This window comes from Anomaloglossus baeobatrachus, chromosome 10 (assembly GCF_048569485.1).
Source record: "Anomaloglossus baeobatrachus isolate aAnoBae1 chromosome 10, aAnoBae1.hap1, whole genome shotgun sequence".
NCBI classification, from domain to species: domain Eukaryota; kingdom Metazoa; phylum Chordata; class Amphibia; order Anura; family Aromobatidae; genus Anomaloglossus; species Anomaloglossus baeobatrachus.
In genome coordinates, this window is record NC_134362.1 from 195,329,180 (window position 1) to 195,349,926 (window position 20,747).

Consider the following 20,747-nt stretch of genomic DNA (forward strand, 5'->3'; position numbering starts at 1 on the left):
ATCATCTCCAATCACTCGTCCACCACTTCAACTTGGCAACCTTCCAGTCTCACTCTGTCTTACTCAAAAAGAAGAGGTTGCCCCTCCTGTTTAACAAGGACTCTGACCTATTGCCTATAATCCCTAATTTTGGACTCTTTATAGCCCTTTTCTACTAGGATTGTGGTGCAGCATATCCATGTCACCCCCAGCCAACACAAGGCTCTTCCTGGGTTTAGCTAGTAATGCTCCCCATCTTTACCTGTCTGCCAGAAGTCTGTTATTCCTTCAGCTCGTCACAGCAAAAGTCACGCTCCATGGTGTTGTGGCGCCCTGGACTAGCCAGTTCGTCACAGGTAACACACACACCCCCCCACCCCCCGGACAGTTACATTAGCCAGACACAAAATTCCTTGTTGCCTCCTTCCAGGGTCTGAAGTCCACACCAGGTGGGGCGGAGCCAGGCGGTTGGCTCCGCCCACCGAGGAGTTCACAGGCCTGGAGGCGGGAAAAGCAGAGAGTTCTGTTAGAGAGTTGAGTTGAGGAGGTTGAAGTGACAGGAGGAAAGTGGAGAGTGTCTGGGTTTGTGGCCCAGGCACTGACAGCAAGGTTGGCAGACGGTGGTGGCCGTCTGCAGGAGTGGTGGATCAACGCGGAACCATAGGACCGGGGTCGGGCGGTGGCCCGCCGGTTCCAAACCGGGGAGCGAAGTGAAGCCAGCACACACAGGCAGGGCCATCGGACCCCGACTAGGCTTGGAGCCGCCGTTAACAGTCAAATCCGAGTGTGACAGGAACCCCAGGGGTTTCCAAACTACCAAGTCCCGTCAGAAGGCCACCATCCGCACCGTGAGGGTATACAGCCACCGCCCCAAGCTAGAGACCCAAGGGCCAGCGCCTGCGGGCAAAACGTGCTCCTCCGGCATCCATACACCGGGGAGCGGACTACCGTTGGGAACCCATCTGTGACGACATGGACTCTCATGGGTTAAAGTTTCTTAAAATTCAGCCAGACAGGATGATAGATTGTTTATAGACGGGGGATAAGTCCCTCATTGTTTTTACAAGACTCTTGTTGACTCATGTAATTGTGTTGGTCACTGAAAGCCAGACGTATTGTTTCTCCAGACTCTTTCAGTAACCATTGTATTGTAGTTGTGTATTGCTAATGTGATTACCTTAGTAGCCATTATCTAGTCGGTGACTCCCAGACTACATGTATACCCTCAGTCTTTCTGTAGACATCATTTGGATGAACATTGTCCATGCAGCTTGAGATTCATCCAATTGTAGAGGCGCTCTTGTCCAACCAATCGATGAGGACGCAGTGTATCTAAGTGGAAGGCTGTGGCTATAAAAGGGACTTCTTTAAGCCACAAGGTTGTTGATGGATGCTGATGGATCCAGTCTAAGCTCTTCGAAGCTGACTAGAGGATCAGGATATCTTATGGCTTCAATCTAGGGACTCCAGTTCCGGTTGGAGACCATATCCACAGCCTAGGGATTTCGACTCCGGCTGCCAGGATTGTAACATCATATCAGGACTACCTAAGGAGGACACTCAGGTTGGGACAATCCGGTCACCGGGCTACAGACTTTACAGACCTCACACAGCTTCCTAAATCTGGCACTATTCCTTTCTCGGTGGGTGCCCGCCGAAAGCGGGGTGCTGCTGGATTGGAGTAAGCGGCCCTGGAAGCTCTGAGGCATGGACATTCTAAATCCCTGGTGAGCCAGCGGAAGGGTGAGACTCTGTTGCCTGTTACATTTGTCTGTTTTGCTGGTTATGTGTTATGTGCCGTTAATTGTTTGGGGATCCAATAAAGTCTAATTATTGTGGTTCCCTCACCCTGTGTTGTCTGAGTAGTGTTACGCCCACGGTTAAGGAGGCCGGCGTTCAGTTGGGATGAGCCCTGAGCCACGCTGTCTTTCTAAAGGCGGCGGGTTTTAGTGGACGAGAGCACCCACTGAGCCCCGTGTCTCCACACCATCGTAGTCAAGATAGTACACAAAGGTGCAGGGAAAGACAGCCGCCATCACCTGTCCGGGGAGAGACACTGCAGCCGGCTGCGGGACCCGTCCATCCAGCCGTTTGGTTTACCGGAGACTTTGTGACTTTCTATCTGAGTGAGTACAACAGTGCCATCCGGCACCGCGCCGCGCTGTCCCTGCAACCCTGCACCTCACCGACCCTGCCTCCCCGTCACGCCACCGGGCCCCGGGACCACCAACCCCTACCCACGGAGGGGGAAAACAACATCCCAGCTGCACTTAGTATAACAAGTTCAAAGTCCCTTAGCAAACCTTTACTCCTTAGATGGTTATTATATTTTTAGCCATCTTTGCATAAATTAATAATACGGTAAAAGCAAATTTAAGAAACTTTGTCATTAGGGATGGGCAGATCATTTGGTGGGATGCCGCTCCATCGGCCAGGTCAGTAATCTCTGGCTGCCAGATAGAAGGTATCTGAATCTCTTACATTGTTGACAACATGGCACCAGTATAGATAATCAACAGCTGCCCTGGAGATCCCGGAAGGTAAAAGATTCGTAGAGCTCCCATTCAGCGGCCACAGACTACTGATCTGGTCGATGGACCGGAGTCCCGTACATCGATCATCTCTGGCTGCCGGACAGAAGTTCTCCGAATCTCTTACATCATTGATGACATTGCACCACCCTAGCTAATCAAAATCCGCCAATGGGATCCCGGAAGATTCGCAGAGCTCCCGTTCAGTATGTAACACTCTGCTCAATACAATACCGGGGTTGGCTTGTGTTTAAAGCTTTAGTCAATATAAAAATAGGGTTTTTTAGGGAGGTGGGGCTCTTTAACATTATGTGAATTTATTAGAGAACTCAAATAGAAGACAAAGAAGAAGAACAACGTACCAGTCCACCTGTGATTGTTTTTCAGATTCGTATTTCAGAGGTGTGTGCATCATATGTGAAATGACAGAAATGAGAATTAGAGTCAAAGATTGATAATGTAGGATCAATAGGGGAACCAAGCTGTGCCTTGAAGATTTTACTTTGCAAATGCTGCTAATTATAATCCAGGTCTTCGTCCTTTGTACACCTAAAGTGTGTGAAGTATCTTTACTAGGAGCGTCATATGTTGAATAAGTCCTACACACATGCATAGCTGGCTCCAGATCTCCTCCACCTCTGAAGGAAGGTATGAAGGTGCGGACGTGCTGCCCCTGCAGCAGTCGGCCTGCTCGGATCCGGGGGTTTCTGCTGTGGCTCAAGGATCCCCGGACCCAGGGCTCAGCAGCCACTCAAAAGGGGGAAGGAGTATTTACAAGGGACAGTTCATGACGCCACCCGTGGTTGCGGTAAGGAGGAGTACGGCCGATGGCGATGGAAGTACCTGGGGCTGATGGAGTGGGGCAGCTAGATGGTGATCCCTCCACGGGTAGGGAAGGCCCCGGGGCTCCAGAGGGATGGTTGGATGGTATGGTGGAGGTGATGTGGGCAGGCCAGGACCCGCAGGAAAGCAGTGTACTCACACCAGTCATGCAGGGGTTAACGCGACCAACAAACAGACGCTGAAACAGAGGTAAACCAAGTCTCCGGGTGCCGCTGCCACTCTGGGGAGCCCGTCTGGGTGCCGGTCCCCACTGGTGTTGCTGGATGGTCTGGAGCCTGCCTCCGTGCAGAATTGTTTAGATGTTCAAAGTGACCCGTCGGCCTGAAGCTGTCAGGGTCCCGCTCCATATATTGTTATAGTGGAGCTGTGCTCTCGATGGCTGACACTTGGGATCTCAGTGGGCTGCATGGGTTGTAAAGCCCTATCCCCCTCATTGTGTTGATGCCTTCGATCTTTGAGCTCTTGGGGAAAGTTCATAAAGAGACTATCCTCCACAGGTGAATTATCAGGTTGCGTGAAGCCACTCCCTGATCTAGGGTCCTGTACCCCACCGTGCTCAATACCGGTCCGGTTACTGGACTTCTGGTGCCGACCATTCTCCAAAACTAAGTCTGTTACACCTCCTCCAATACCCTGCGACCGGGTCTCTGACTCCTCTGGTCCCAGACCACCATCTGCAACCCAACCAAGGTCACACAGGGAGCTCCAACTCCCCCAGCTCCTCACTCTCTGAGGGCTACTACTCGACTCCAGGAAGCTGATACTCCCAGATCCTCACTCTTTGGGAGCTCTCACTGTTCTAACTAAATCCCTCCCACCAGTCTGCCTGGACCCTAGGTGGGCAGCCCTATTCCAGCTAGACAACCCACTGGTGTGCCTGACAGGGTGTGGTGTGAGGTGTGGTTAGGATTTGAATGCTGATGGAAGCAATACCAGTAGCTAGGATCCCAGAACCATGGAGGGTGGGTTCTGCACCAGGAAAGAGAAGAGGGTGCAGTTCCCTGTGACACCCTGATATAGTCAGGGGCGTCACACGGACGCCAGGCCGGACTAGTCCAGTGGTAGTCAGTGGTGGCTGGGCCCGGCTCCGTGGCCCTGGTGGGTGTCAGTAGAATATGTGGCTTGAATTAAAGTTTGTGTTCGTGACGCCACCTGTGGTATGCGGCTAATAAGCCGCCGCTGCTGTGTGAGGCCTCCGGGGTGATGATATGGCAGCAATGGTGGTACTGCTCCCCACAGGTGGAGCAATGCCCCGGGGCACAGTTGGTGCTTATTAGTGTCTATGCAGATGAAATAACAGAGGCAACTCCAAGGGTGCAGTTTCAAGTTCTTTACTCACAATTCTTGTCAAGGCCGACAGGAACCCTTGGACTGCTGGGACCACTGTCAGGGACCTCCGCCGTTTCTGGGTGATTCTTGGAGCAAAACCCGGTACCCTTCTCTTAAGTGTCTCTGTCTTCAGCTGTCTCCTTAAACCTTGCCTTTGTAGGATAAACCTGGCTCGGCCTCCACAACAGCCTCCAGGCTGGGGAGTCACCTGTCGGCTGATTATCCCCTTTCTAGAGGTACTGCTGTGGGCTGTGGCCCGGGGAGTTTACAACATTCCCTGGGCCTCGGTTTTTACTGTTTGGAGATGATTTTGCACTCCTCCGGTTTCTAGGGACCGTCCCCTGTTGCAGCTTGATCCCTCCACCGATGTTCTTGTGGAACAGGCCACCGCAGCTCTACAGCTACCCGTGGCCCTGGAATCCCTTCTGTTCTCTGCTTGGTGTCACCTGGACCCTCTGAGTCTCAGGATCTTCACCAGGAAGCTTCTCTTTCTTCTTCTTAGCTCCTGACTGACTTGGAGCTCTTTTTCCTTTCTCTTCTCCTCCTTGCCTGCCTCCGGCAGGCCTCCTCCTCCTTCCCCACTCTCTCTCCAACTCTTCTCTGACTAAACTAGAACTTCCTCTCTGTGTCTGCACTCTTGCGGCTCCTCCCACCTCCCCAGTTGCTCTGTTCTACCCTATAGGAGCAGGGATGGGTCTTACGGCCCCTCCCAGCATGCAGCATGGGAGGGTTACTGCCACTATCCCTGGTCCCAGTGTGTTCCTAGCAATGGGTGTAGTGTGGATTTACCAGGGGACCGGAGTTCACTCCCTTCCTCTCCCAGAATGGGGCATCACACCGCTGGATGGGGTGCAATGACCTGTGGCCACGGAAGCCTCAGGGGCGCCACACAAAACTAGAACCCCACAAGGCCCATCTTTCCCAACAACCTACGGGCCGTCTGTCACTCCTCTCACCTTGCTCTAAGCGCCATCTGTAACTAAGAAGTGGCTAACACTGCTACATCTGTACAACCTTTAAACTACTTTACATTGGGATAAAACACAGTAGGATTGGGGGTAACGCGACCACCTCCTACACCTCAATGCAGAGAACTGGATGGATTAAATTAGTTTCCAACTCCACAGACACAACAGAAGTCCAAAAAACCTAAAATAAACAATATTACATTTAGCTCAGGGCTGTAAAAAAAGAGGAATTGTACATCGTTTTTTTTCTTTATATAGCTCTAAAAGCATTTTTGGACGGCCACCATAACTTGGGTTTATTTGGTCTGATACTACAGCGCTGTGCAACAGGTAACCGCACGCAAATCATCAGCCTCATGGACAAAGACACGGCACAGACTGATATTGGATATTATCGGTGCACCATGGCTGCGCGGAGCAGAGCCGCTCTTAATTGCACATATTATAATGGAGCGTTGAAGCTTGATGTTAAGTATTTGTGACTACTGATAGGAGTGTTGCATTAGCAGTGTATGTGCTTATCACTTTTGGTACGTGCACATGCAAAATATTCCATTTTATGTTTTGTTTTTGTTGGGGCTTTTTTTTTTTTTTTTATTATTTCCACCCAGCAAGTTCTGCAAAAATACTCGTTCCTTTCTGTTGACCAAAACCCGAACACCGGCACGGTCTCCTCGCTTCCATTGGCTTGTCATGTTCGCTAATTAGAGATCTGCTGCACGGTTCACCTTGTTAATTAGAGGGACTTGAACACACCAAAAAAGCCCTCCAGGCGGAGAGAAGGAACAGCCTTGCTATACTGCCCTGAGATAGCTGGAGCCTGTGATGTGAGGGCTCTCTCATCTACCTTCTATTTTTTATTTGAAATGAATAAATCATTGAGATTTTCCTTGTGGAGTGAGAATGCAAGATTTCACATCTTTTGTAAGATGCAAATTACTTGTGATCAATAGGATGGGATCATTCCCCGCATTGTGCCTACCAGACTCCTTAATTTACTGCTTGCCGGTTAGTTAACACAAAAAAAAAAAAAAAAAGAACAAAATATTGAGAGAAATGGCTTGAAATATCTTGTCTCCAATCGGGCATATTTTTTTTTTTTTGCATTGATCTTGGCAGAAAGCCGTGTTTGTAGCACTGTTTAAACTTGTGTTTTAAACATAACTGCTCAAGACGTCTTAAAATTTTTAGTAGGCTCATGTGCTAAATGCAGCCTGAAAGAAGACATCTCTTATTTTATATCTCTGTTTATAAAAGCCTCAGACGATGAGCATCATTTTTTTTTTAATCCCAATTCCTTAGTACTGAATGCTATTATTTTTTCCTTTTGATTGTTTGTGGTCTTTTTTTTTTGTCTTTTGCAAAACTCTTGTACTCTTTGTCTTGTATGGTCCATTCTTGGTCAAATATATCATTGAAGATGACTTCAGCTTTTCTGTGGCTTCAAGTGAGGTGTCTTAACCTGTACCTATCATTTCCGGTGATTGTTCAGAATTAGCGGTCATGTGTGCACGCTATTTGTATCCAGTATATGACTTTTATCGTGCATTACTGTGCCGCCCCTGCAGCAGATTGAACCGCTCGGATCTGGGGGTAGTGTCCATTCGTGGCTCGAGGGTCTCCGGTCCCGGGGGCTTAGGGGCCACACTCAAATGTAAACGCGGTATTTACAGGGGACAGATATAGTTTGTGACGCCACCCGTGGTGTGCGGTAATTGGGAGTACCGTCGCTGCCATTGGTAGTACTCGGGGTGCTGGAGTGGAGCAGCTAGGTGACGTTGCCCTCCACAGGTAGGGACAGGCCCCGGGACTCTGGATGGTGATACGGGGGACACAGTGCAGGGGTCAGTCGGGTACTCACTCAGCAATGAAGCAGACGCTGACAACAGGGTAAACCTAGTCTCTGGTGCCGCTCCCTCACGAGGGGAGCTCGTACGGGTCCCGTCCCCTGCAGTGCTGCTGGTGGTCTGTAACCTGCCTCCTGGCACTAAATTTTAGAGTGTCTGTTGTGGTCCGGTAACTTCTAGCTATCCGGGCCCCGCTCCCCTCTGTGGCTAAGTGGAGGAGCCTTCTCTCAGGGCTCACGCTTGGGATTTCAGTGGGCTGCTTGCTAAGAAAGCCCTATTTCCCTCGGTGCGCTAGTGCACGATTCTGCAGCTGGTGGGAACAGTCCATAAAGGCCCTGTTCTCCTCAGGTTAATTACCGGGTTGCCTGAAGCTTCTCCCCAACCTAGGGTCCGTGTACCCCGTCGTGCCTTCGGTCCCGGACTGGTGATAGGACCAGGCTGCTGACTGTCCTCCTTGACAGGTCCCAGGCACCTAGCCTCAATCCCCTGCGACCAGGGGTCCGACTCCTCTAGATCCAGATCACCGCCTGCGACCTAGTTTTCCTCTCCCCTGGGAGCGCCAACTCCCAGCTTCCTCTGAGCTCCTTACAGCTTGAGGGTCACTACTGAACTAACTTGACACCTCCCACCTCCTTGTCTGACCCCTAGGTGGGCGGCCCTATTCCTTCTTAAGCAGCCCACTGGTGTACCTGACAGGTGTGTTGCAAAGTGTATCTAGGATTTGTGAATGCTGATGGAGGCAGCACTGCAGGATGGAGACCCAGAACCATGGGGGGATTAATACTGCACAAGGAGAGCAGATTGTGCTGTACCCTGTGATGACCTGAATAATCCAGGGGCGTCACATTACCCATATATCGAAAAGACTGACCCGCACATTTAACAGGTGTAATCTGAAAACACAAAATACATCGTAAAAAATGGAGTCCGGAGGGGGGGGGGGGTGCCAGCTGTGGTGGAGAGTGGGGTCACAGGAGGCAGTGACAGTGTTGGAGCAGGGCAATGGTGCGGCGGCTTGAGGCAGGCAAGATCCAGAAACTGCTGCGGGTGGTGAGGTGAGGCAGGGGTCATCCTTAGATTGACGGTGCGGGCCTCAAAGAAATGGTGCCTGGAGTCGGTGCATGCGCAGATTGAGCTATTGGTTCAATGACAAGCAGAGATCTCATCTGCGCAGGTGTCACCTCCGGGCGCCATTTTCTTTAGGTCCACTGCTGGGCTGGAAAAGGCATGTGCACAGATGAGGTCTTGAGCTGAGAGCTCTATCTGCGCACGCGCCGACTCCGGGTGCCATTATTTGAAGCCACACTGCCAACCTAAGGATGGCCCCTGCCTCACCGCCCCCTCCCCTTGGTCCCCAGCACAGTTCCAGCAGCCCCCTTCACAGCAGCCGCCAGTACAACGGCCCGCAGCATTGCCCCTGCCTCCTACAGCCCCTCTCCACCACCTCCGGGTAAGCTACATTTTGGTTTTAAGATGCATCTCTCCTTTTCTTCCCAAATATTTGGGAAAAGTGCGTCTTATAATCCGAAAAATATGGTAACTACAAGAATTCGTACAACTGCACTCTAGAATGCCAACAATGAATAAGGGAACTCAGGTATTGCATTAGTGCTATAGGAAAATTTACAAAAAGAGATATTTAGCTTATGTATTGGCCAATGCGTGTGAGCCCGGTAACCAACAAAAAGGTGATCTCTTGTTTACTGGGACCCTAATTTGAAATGCCTCTATCTGGGTTAAAAATCTACATGTCTGGGCAGTCAGAAAGAAACACACGACAATTATATAAAAAAGACTGACCCGCACATCCAATAGGGGTGAACACGTGCTAGTGTTTTTATTTATTTATATATACATATATATATATATATATATAATATATATATATATATATATATATATATATAATATAATATATATATATATATATATATATATATATATATATATATATATTGCATTTGTTTCTAACTGAGCGCTCCACCCTATAACCAGGCTGTGTCCACCTTGCTTTATATTTGGATCCTTTCTACCGAGACATGTAGGTTTTTAACCCAGATAGAGGCATTTTAAGTTAGGGTCCCAGTATACAAGGGATCACCTTGCCGTTGGTTATCGGGCTCACATGCATTGGCCAATGCATAAGCTAAATATCTCTTTTTGCAATTATTCCTATCGAAGAAATGCAATACCAGAGTTCCCTTATACAATGTTAGCATTCTAGAGTGCACCTGTATGTGGTAGTATCCTGCATTGTTCACCATATTTCCCCATCTGGAGGCTCTAGCTCTAAATTTTCAGTTGTCTCTAAGCTAGTGCATGGCGACTGACTCCTATGATGTCTCCCTTACACAGCACACACAGACACAAGACTTTTTTAGCTTTATGTAGCTGAAGTAAAAAATAAAGCTACAACAGGACTGAGCAGTGTAGCTGTGAATTAAGTACTACGGTGAGATAAAACACTTACTAGAAAGCAGCAGCACCTGCCTCTCTCTCTCTGCCTCTCTTTCTGCTTTCTTCAATATGACACCTCAGTGAACAGTCACTTATGAGTTCAGGAGGCCGGAGACCTGAAGAAATGATTCATAAGAGGAGAAAGATGCCTATTTAACCAATAAGATACATTATGAAGTTTCTTATATTCACTTGCAGTACTGATTTATGGAATGTTTGTTGAAATGACACTGACCTTAATGGAGTTCGATCTTAGTTCAGTACAATCTGTAGAAACTGAGACTTTTTTGTTTATTTTCCATAGTTTTTTCCGAATGACTCGTGGTCTTGTGACTTTCCGGTGTCACATTTAGCGTTGTCGCTGTGATGACATAAACGCTTCGGGCAATATCTGGAGCTTCAAAAGCTCTATCGCTTATCGTGTAAAAACACTCGTAGATTGTGTAATATTGCAGAGAAGGGGAGAGGTGAAAGTTTTGGTGATAACCATCACGTAGAAGGGTGACGCAGCAATAAATTGGAGGCAAACACAAGATATCAAGTGGAAACTAGAACTTTTACTCACTTGAAGGCACAGCTACAAGAATACTGTCTCCAATGCCGAAGTGAGAAGTACTAGAGAACTTTATAAGATCGGTGATTCTCAAGTTAATAGTGCAGAGCCCCACAGGGCGGGTGGTTAACCTACTCGTTGCCGGGCCTTTTCGGGTCAGGTCAGGCGTTAACACGGGTGGCTTTGCCTGTTTCCATTGCCCTGAGGCATGCAGTAAATGGTGGGGAAAGCGGGGTATTAGTGACGCCACCTTCGTGTGCGGCCAGAGAATAGCCGCCGCTGCAGGGTTCCTCTCCGGGGCAGGTGTTATGGCAGCCGGCATGGTATCGCTCCCCACAGGCGGAGCGGGCCCTGGCTGGATGATGAGGGTAGCAGTGGCCTTTGGTGCCTAAGCTAAGGTAAGGAATGAGCCAACACAGTCTCTGCGGGTTCAGGGTGCAGTTTACTCACAACTTCAGCTGCCAGCCCGGTCACATTGGTCACTGCCATGATGGGCTCAGGTCGATTTCGGATCTGCAAGAAGTCAGAACCAGTGCGGTGGTCTATAGGCCCTTCCTCATTGCGCTTTGTAGTACGGGTCCCTGCGGCTTGAAGCACTTAGAGTCCCTTCAATACTAGGTAGAGTACTGCTCCCTATGTCAGTAGCGTGGATCCCCTTAAGTCTGACCTTGATCGAGGCCTGGAACTCCTAGGTGCCACTTGGCTCTGAGAACTTGGGTGGTCAAAGAAGCCTGGATTTTCTCTGTCCAGCAGAATCTGATGATGCAACGTGGAATTGCACCACCCAAGGGTTCTGTACCCTGAACAGCGCTGGCCCCGGGGGAACTGACTTGGTATCCTCCACAGCGACCATTAAACTTCTGTGTCCCACAGGAGCTACCGGGAAAGACGTCTGCTCACTGCCTCTCCTGCTGGAGAACTCCCTGAAGTCTTGGTAAACTGTGTGTGTGACTCCTAACTCCCCCTGGTGGCCGCACCTCCCCCCCAGCCAGGTCCTAAGCTAGTGAATTGGGGCCCCTGTTGTGAGGCATCCTATAAATGCCACACTGTTGGAAACCCCTCTTATACCGGACCCTAGCCCAGTATCCAGTGGGAAAAGGGCAATCCATGTGTGTATGTGGTTGTGGATGATGGAACCGATACTGACCTCCTTTTGGATCCATGATCACCACCTCATCCTGAGTGGGGTGCAGTACCATGTGGCGACCTGAGCCTCAGGGGTGCCACAATAGCATAGTACATTCACAGATAGATACCGGAAGAGGCTAATTAGTGGCATGAACAGGTCACAATGTAAATATACAAAGCCACCACAGTTTCTTCTCCCAGTAAGTCCCTCTGCTTATGGTTGCGGTCGGAAGATGGACCTCTATGCATGGACCAGCCACGTCTCCTGACCCAGACTTGGCCGGTGTCAAAAATGCCTATGAGGTTGAAGAGATCCTCTGCCAGTCCGTGAATCATGGACACAAGAGTTGGTGAATGCTACCTAACTGGCCTCAAAGAGAATCCATCTTAAAAAGAAAGAGCTTGATAACATCTGAAGACCCCACAATGTTTCTCTAGGCACTCCTAGATCTCTAGTTGAAGACCTCTTCGTACCTGCAGGGTTGGACTGAGACCAGGCTTGGATTACAAGACTTTGCAAAGTTTTTTTTTTTGTTCTTTGTATTTGCCATGCTAAATCATAATCGGATATGTTTTATAACTTATAATGTATTTTGATATTTTGGAAAGGATCATACTACAAGGATCAGGCCAGTAAGAAGCCCTCTAAATAGATGCAATCTCGTGAAGACAATCCAAAATTTTCCCTGTGCCTTTTTATAGTCTATGGCCATCATTGATGCAGATGCCAATGCTCAAGATCCCGTTACGTGTGTGGAAAGACACTATAAGGGTAGGATGCCACTTGCGAGAGACTCGTGCGTATCTTGCATTGCATTACCCAGGACGGCCTGCCTCTTTCCTGAGTGGAGCGGGTTAGCTGCATAGAAATACATGCAGCTGACCTGCTCCTGTCGGGAAAGAGGCAGGACGTCCCGGGTAATGCAATGAGAAATACATGCAGCTGACCCGCTACTGTCGGGAAAGAGGCTGGATATCCCGGGTAATGCAATGAGAAATACATGCAGCTGACCCGCTACTGTCGGGAAAGAGGCAGGATGTCCCGGGCAATGCAATGATAAATACATGCAGCTGACCCGCTCCTGTCGGAAAAGAGGTAGGACGTCCTGGGCAATGCAATGAGAAATACATGCAGCTGACCCGCTCCTGTTGGGAAAGAGGTAGGACGTCCCGGGCAATGCAATGATAAATACATGCAGCTGACCCGCTCCTGTCGGGAAAGAGGCAGGACGTCCCTGATAATGCAATGAGAAATACATACAGCTGACCCGCTCCTATCGGGTAAGAGGCAGGACGTCCCTGATAATGCAATGAGAAATACATACAGCTGACCCGCTCCTATCGGGTAAGAGGCAGGACGTCCCTGATAATGCAATGAGAAATACATACAGCTGACCCGCTCCTATCGGGTAAGAGGCTGGACGTCCCGGGTAATGCAATGAGAAATACATGCAGCTGACCCGCTCCTGTCGGGAAAGAGGCTGGCCGTCCCGGGTAATGCAATGAGAAATACATACAGCTGACCCGCTCCTGTCGGGAAAGAGGCAGGACGTCCCGGGTAATGCAATGAGAAATACATGCAGCTGACCCGCTCCTGTCGGGAAAGAGGCAGGACGTCCCGGGTAATGCAATGAGAAATACATGCAGCTGACCCGCTCCTGTTGGGAAAGAGGCTGGACGTCCCGGGCAATGCAATGAGAAATACATGCAGCTGACCCGCTCCTGTCGGGAAAGAGGCTGGCCGTCCCGGGCAATGCAATGAGAAATACATGCAGCTGACCCGCTCCTGTCGGGAAAGAGGCTGGACGTCCCGGGCAATGCAATGAGAAATACATGCAGCTGACCCGCTCCTGTCGGGAAAGAGGCTGGCCGTCCCGGGCAATGCAATGAGAAATACATGCAGCTGACCCGCTCCTGTCGGGAAAGAGGCTGGACGTCCCGGGCAATGCAATGAGAAATACATGCAGCTGACCCGCTCCTGTCGGGAAAGAGGCAGGACGTCCCGGGTAATGCAATGAGAAATACATGCAGCTGACCCGCTCCTGTCGGGAAAGAGGCAGGACGTCCCGGGTAATGCAATGAGAAATACATGCAGCTGACCCGCTCCTGTCGGGAAAGAGGCAGGACGTCCCGGGCAATGCAATGAGAAATACATGCAGCTGACCCGCTCCTGTCGGGAAAGAGGCTGGACGTCCCGGGCAATGCAATGAGAAATACATGCAGCTGACCCGCTCCTGTCGGGAAAGAGGCAGAACGTCCCGGGTAATGCAATGAGAAATACATGCAGCTGACCCGCTCATGACTTTAGAAACCAAAACTGTGGCCATCAGTCTGGCTGACCAAGTATCTGTTGAAGAAGGGACTGTCTTGTTTGTAGATATAACAAATACAACTGTAGATTTTGCGATTAGAAATGAGATTTACCCCATCCCCATTTACCCCATTTATAGGGTCCTGCAGGATCAGTTCAGTCTTCGCTATGGGCCTCTCTTACAAAGCGTCCATGCCGTATTATTCTGTGAGCTTTCAATGTAATGATCTATACCACTGAGAGATATATATATCTATAACGCAAGGTCTCGAACGCTGTATCTAGCTATTGGGGTTGTCAAAAAAAAGAGGCTGAATCGTCAGAAGAAGCGGCTACCCAACTGAACATCCATGTGTTAATCAGACGAGCTTCAGTCACAACATCTGATGCCAAATTATCTCCCTCTGTCTCCCCATTATCATCGGAGACCTGATCTGATGAATTGTGGCTTCCCGTTTATGACATTTGTTAGCCGGTAGGGACCGATCAAGAGTGATCTCAGTTCATCCCTATAATTTCTCATTCTCAACATGGTTTGAAGCTTAACACTCGCTGCACTCCGCGTCTATATGGAGAGGGTCAGGACCCCAATATAGACCATCATCCATCCATCCTCTTTAAAGAAAAGCTACGGTATATTCTACAAACAATGCTACTGTAATATGCACTGTATAGAAAACAAAATCCACTGCATATACACCCCATAGGATATTACTCTTAAAGGGGTTGTCTACTTCCGGTCAACTTCCTAATATCTCCACAGCTCAGAACAAGGTAAAAACAAACCAATGTGTTACCAGCCAAGTGGATGAGATTTTAACAAAAAATACATCCACACACTGTGAAAAAAAGTTTGCACCACAAATTGATGTTTTGGGCTGATTTATAATAAGCATCAGGTCACTTTCTGCTGTAGATATAATGTGGATTTCATCCTCTAATAATTGGGTAAAATCTATTTCAAATCTTCAATTAAATTTGCAACCAAAAATGCACAGTTAGAGATAGGGCTTTTGCTTTAGTGTGGAACATATCGGCACCCTATGGCAATTCTGCAGCAACTAAAGTTAAAGGTGCCCAATCTGGTAGAGATGAAGGAATAGATTTGTAGGATCCTGGTCCAATGGCCATGTCATTAGTCCAGTGGCCATGTCATTAGTCTAGTGGCCAGGTCATTGGTCTAGTGGCCAAGTCAGTGGTCTAGTGGCCAGGTCATTGGTCTAGTTGCCAGGTCAGTGGTCCAGTGGCCAGGTCAGTGGTCCAGTGGCCAGGTCAGTGGATGAGTGCCTAGGTCAGTGGTCCAGTGGCCAGGTCAGTCGTCCAGTGGCCAGGTCAGTGGTCCATTGGCCAGGTCAGTGGTCCATTGGCCAGGTCAGTGGTCCAGTGGCTAGGTCAGTGGTCAAGTCAGTGGTCCAGTGGCCAGGTCAGTGGACGAGTGGCCAGGTCAGTGAGCAGTTCAGTGGGCAGATCAGTGGTTCAGTGAGCAGGTTAGTGGTTCAGTGGGGAGGTTAGTGAACTGGTGGCCAGGTCACTGCTCCGGTGGCCAGGTCACTGGTCTAGTGTTCAGACCAGGTCAGTGGTCCAGTGGTCAGGTCAGTAGTTTGTAGCTGCTGGGACAGGAGCCCGGTAAACCTCCTCCTTCCTGCAGCTCCTCTTTGGATTAATCCGCCTGACACTATGTCGTGTGTGTGTTATGCGGCAGCGATTATGTCGCACCAGCAATGGGATACTGACTTATCTGCTGGATCAGGGTCCTGCAAATTGATTCACTTATCTCCATATTATGGCCAATTTTTGTTTTTGAAAGTATTACACTAGTCTTCTGAGCAGGCACAGTATAAATGAATTAGAACTGTGTCAGCGCTGTACTAATAGAAGGAAATGTATTTTTTTTCCCTTGATCTTTATCCCAAACATTACGAATTGGGGTCAGTCTTGGAGATTAATATTTACTATTCCTTTTATTGTAGACTGGGACCATTCTTGCCATCAGACCCAGAATCTCCTCCTTAAACATTAGTATTTTAGCTCTTGCTTTGAATCTTCTTGAAAACAGTTTCCTATAAGTATTTGCTTTTGCAGAAGAAAGAGAACGCTTTGTTGTAACGATGCTCCGTAAATTAGAATCAAGCTACACGGCAGTGAACTAAGCCCGGTTTAACGGCGTGCGTACTCCTCACCTGCACATGGGCAGGTCCATTGGGGATTACTGCTGATAGGACTCGACTTTACCGTCTTGTATCAAATATAATGCAAATCTGAAGTCAGTTCATTAGAATGAAATTGTGTTGTGCAGGTAAAAGGGGGAGAGAGTCTGATTTATAACACAGGTTGGATTGGTCACTATCCAGCTGATCTTGTTCCAACCTTAATATAAGAGTCTGCAAGTGATCAGTCCATAATTATAGGATTTATAGAACTTTAATCACCTGGCATCTTTTTACGGCTAGCCCATGTGTATTATTTTCCCCATCCGGCACCAGCACCAGGCAAACCAGGGCAGATACAAGGGCCCTTTGGGTTGGCCAATTTACTTTGATCTTAATAGATGTGTTGGAGACATGATGTTGTGTACTCTTACAATTATATAGATACAACATGGTCTTCTTGTTAGTCCTTCTGTCTGAAAAGCTGCTTTCCCATGTGAGCTGTTTTTCAATTTTACAATTGATGGACTGATCTGGTCACACTTGCTCCTCCAACACCAGCCGTTCTGTCCTGGAGCGCTATGCCATGTTAGAAAAGCTACACGAACAAGTACAGGAGAAGAGATTGGTCCGACCAATAAAATAATAAAGATACACAAAGTCATGTCCTTGATCTATCTGTTAAAATAAAGGTAAAGTGGCCAACCCCTTTAACATTAGTCTACATCAAAGGTCCCCAACTGTTCTGACCATGAGAGCCACATCCAGCCTCGAGAGAGGACGGCTCGACCCGTCCAGCCCCGAGAGGGCGGTGCGGCCCGTCCAGCCCAGAGAGAGGGCGGCGCGGCCCGTCCAGTCCCGAGAGAGGGTGGCGCGGCCCGTCCAGCCCCGAGAGAGGGCGTCGCGGCCCGTCCAGCCCCGAGAGAGGGCGTCGCGGCCCGTCCAGCCCAGAGAGAGGGCGTCGCGGCCCGTCCAGCCCCGAGAGAGGGCGGCGCGGCCCGTCCAGCCCCGAGAGAGGGCGTCGCGGCCCGTCCAGCCCCGAGAGAGGGAGGCGCGGCCCGTCCAGCCCCGAGAGAGGGAGGCACAACCCGTCCAGCCCTAAGAAAGGGTGGCGCGCCGAGTCCTGCCCCAAGACAGGGCGGCGCGACCCGTCTAGCCCCGGGAGTGGGCGGCGCAGTCCATCCAGCCTCCGCCTTCCTCACAGTAAAGACACCCAGAGCCCCCATTACCAGTATAACGACAGCCAATTCTTTTTCACATAAATCACACCAGAGCCGTATACCAAGATTCCAGTCTTCCTACCTCACTCCCATTACCATCTGCTCTTTCGTGAGGGTCTACTCACAAAAGTTGCCATCTGCAGACCTGATCTTCATAACAGTTTGCTAGACCTGGTGCTTATGCACCAACTGGGAGACAGCGATGAGCCACAGGTTATGGACCAATGGTCTACATGGGCATATGTATGCTTATATTGGGTCCTGTAGTCAGCTTTGCCAGTTACAACCCTGCGGCTTTCTTGAGTTACACACTTCTTTTGAACCCCTATCAAAGTTTGTTCAAGTTGATAAAAGCCGATCAGATTAACCCCCCCTGGGGATCCCAACTTTTTTTCCCTTATGCACTCAGGACATCATAACTCAAAAAAATATATAAACAATTTAGCCTTATGATGCTTTGGCTTCGAATAATCCTTATTTTTGCCTTTTAAAGTAAAAGTTTGGGTTTTATGCATCCAAATTCAGCAGTTTTCAAAATATTGCACAATTTTGAACTAATACTGTTCACTTTGAACACTCTAAATTACTGTGCCAGGAGGCAGCTCACGGACCACCAGGCAGTGCTGCAGGGGACGGTACCCGGACGAGCTCCCTTCAGGAGACAGCGGCACCCAGAGACTTGGTTTACCCTGTTGTCAGCGTCTGCTTTATTGCTGAGAACCTGATTATCCCCTGCAACCAGGGAGCCTGCGCTCCCCCCTGCGCTGCACCCCACCATCCAGAGTCCCGGGGCCTTTCCCTACCCGTGGAGGGTCACGTCATCTGGCTACCCCACTCCATCACCCCGGGTACTCCAAACAGCAGCGGCGGTACTCCCAATTACCGTACACCACGGGTGGCGTCACGAACTATACATACCTGCCCTGTAAATACCCCCTTCTTCATTTGAGAGTGGCCCCTAGCACCCGGGTCCTTACACTCTCGAGTCATGAGAAATCACCCCCGAGCGGTTCGACCGCTGCAGGAGCGGCACACCTTTGCCCCTGGCTGACCCCACCAAATATTTTTTTTTTCCAAGGGGGGCCCAATTAGAACTTCTGCTATGGGGCCTATGATTTCTATGTATACCCCTGGTTGAATATTCTTTTCTTTTTTTTCTTTACTAGGGGTGGCCCAATTAGAACTTCTGCTTTGGGGCCCATGATTCCTATGTACACTTCTGGCTGAATATTCTCATTTTTTTCTTTTCTACAAGTGGCCCAATTAGAACTTCTGCTTTGGGGCCCATGATTCCTATGTACACTTGTGGCTGAATATTCTCTTTTTTTCCTTTTCTAGGGGTGGCCCAATTAGAACTTTTGCTTTAGGGCCCATGATTCCTATGTACACTTCTGGCTGAATATTCTCTTTTTTTTCTTGTCTAGGGGTGGCCCAATTAAAACTTCTGCTTTAGGGCCCATGATTCCTATGTACACTTCTGGCTGAATATTCTCTTTTTTTTTTCTTTTCTAGGGGTGACCCAATTAGAACTTCTGCTTTAGGGCCCATGATTCCTATGTACACTTCTGGCTGAATATTCTTTTTTTTTTCTTTTCTAGGGGTGGCCCAATTAGAACTTCTGCTTTGGGGCCCATGATTCCTATGTACACTTCTGGCTGAATATTCTCTTTTTTTTCTTTTCTAGGGGTGGCCCAATTAGAACTTCTGCTTTGGGGCCCATGATTCCTATGTACACTTCTGGCTGAATATTCTTTTCTTTTTTTTTTTCTAGGGGTGGCCCAATTAGAACCTCTGCTTTGGGGCCCATGATTCCTATGTACACTTCTGGCTGAATATTCTCTTTTTTTTCATTTCTAGGGGTGGCCCAATTAGAACTTCTGCTTTGGGGCCCATGATTCCGATGTACACCCCAGGTTGTAATACCAGACACAAACCTTTAGACAGGTGTGGCGCTATTGTGGAATAAAGCAGCAATGTTTTCTTTGCCCTGGACAACCGCATCAAATACTTGTGGTGGGAGATTTCTATCGTCCCCTAAAACATTTTGTTCTGTGTCTGATCTCATATACGCCAGTGAAATGACGACTTCCTTTTAGTCCATCCCTGTTAAAGTCATAGGCATTAAAAGTAAAATACATGCAATTAGTCAGATGACACCTGAAATATTCATCTCTCGTGGCTCCCCATCACTCTTGAACCTCATGTGTGTTATTCCAGTCCTTTAGTTCAGTGACAGTCTCTGGGTTCATGGTGAGGTTTGAGGCATCACATACACTCTCCTCATTCATTAAAGTTGTCACGTTAGATAAGGGTGATGGGCAGACCCACTAGTGGCATCGTGGCACGGAGGATGTTCTGCTTTAGGCGCAGAGGAATATTGCATTTACCGTACTTGGGGCTCGCAGCTTTCTCTACTTCTCATGTTCTCATTCACGTCGCCATGAAGATGATTGGCATGGGCTGCTGCGCTGCATCAGTGTTCCGATTTGTAGCACTTTGTAGCACCGAGAGGGACAGACTGTTATACTATGCTGGAAAAATCCTATAATGCAGAGCTGATAATAGTCCGAATCAATGTGCTGGGCTCAGAGTCTTCCAAAGCATCGTAGTCGGTGCACAATTCACACTATACAAGTGTGTGTCTCTTGTAGTGTATAGCTACTTTTCCAAATCAAGAGTGAATCAGCTCATGTAGTCATTCCAGGAAGGAAAATCCGGATGGTGCTCATGGGTCAAGAAGGCTGTAGTCAATAAAAAAAAAGGCGGATCCCCACACCTTTTTTTGATTGACTACTTTTCCAAATATATTAACATAAAGGTCGACACTGAGAGATATGTGTGATCTTTTTGTCTTATGAACACGTCCGACACGAAAGTAAAGGCTTAGATGAGTTTTCCACTACTTTTAAATTGGTGACATCCTAAGATTGGTCATCAATAATATGTCGGTGGTGGTTCGGGAACAGGTGCCCTGCACCAATCAGCTGTTACTAATGTTAGTGACGGCGCTAACTACAGTATAAACAGTGTATGGAGTGGGAATAGGAGCTGATCTGCAGTACCCAGGAGGGGCCACTACACAGTGTATGGCACTATACTGTACCTGCTCCTGACACTGTTTACATCAGGCTGGAGCTGGTAACAGCTGAGAGTTTGAATTTCAGACCCTCACTGATGTGATATTGATGAGTTATCCTAAGTTGAAGTCACTGGACAAGGTCCTCAAATCGAGAAACCTTTCAATAGTGACAAAGACACGGCTTGTACATAGTCTAGTCTTGGCCCGTACATAGTCTGGTCTCGGCTCGTACATAGTCTGGTCTCGCCTCATACATAGAACTCCATATAAATCACTCAAAAGACCGATTAAAGTAAAAAATTACCATAATCTTTATTGTAACATGATTACAAAAACATATACACAAAATGACGGA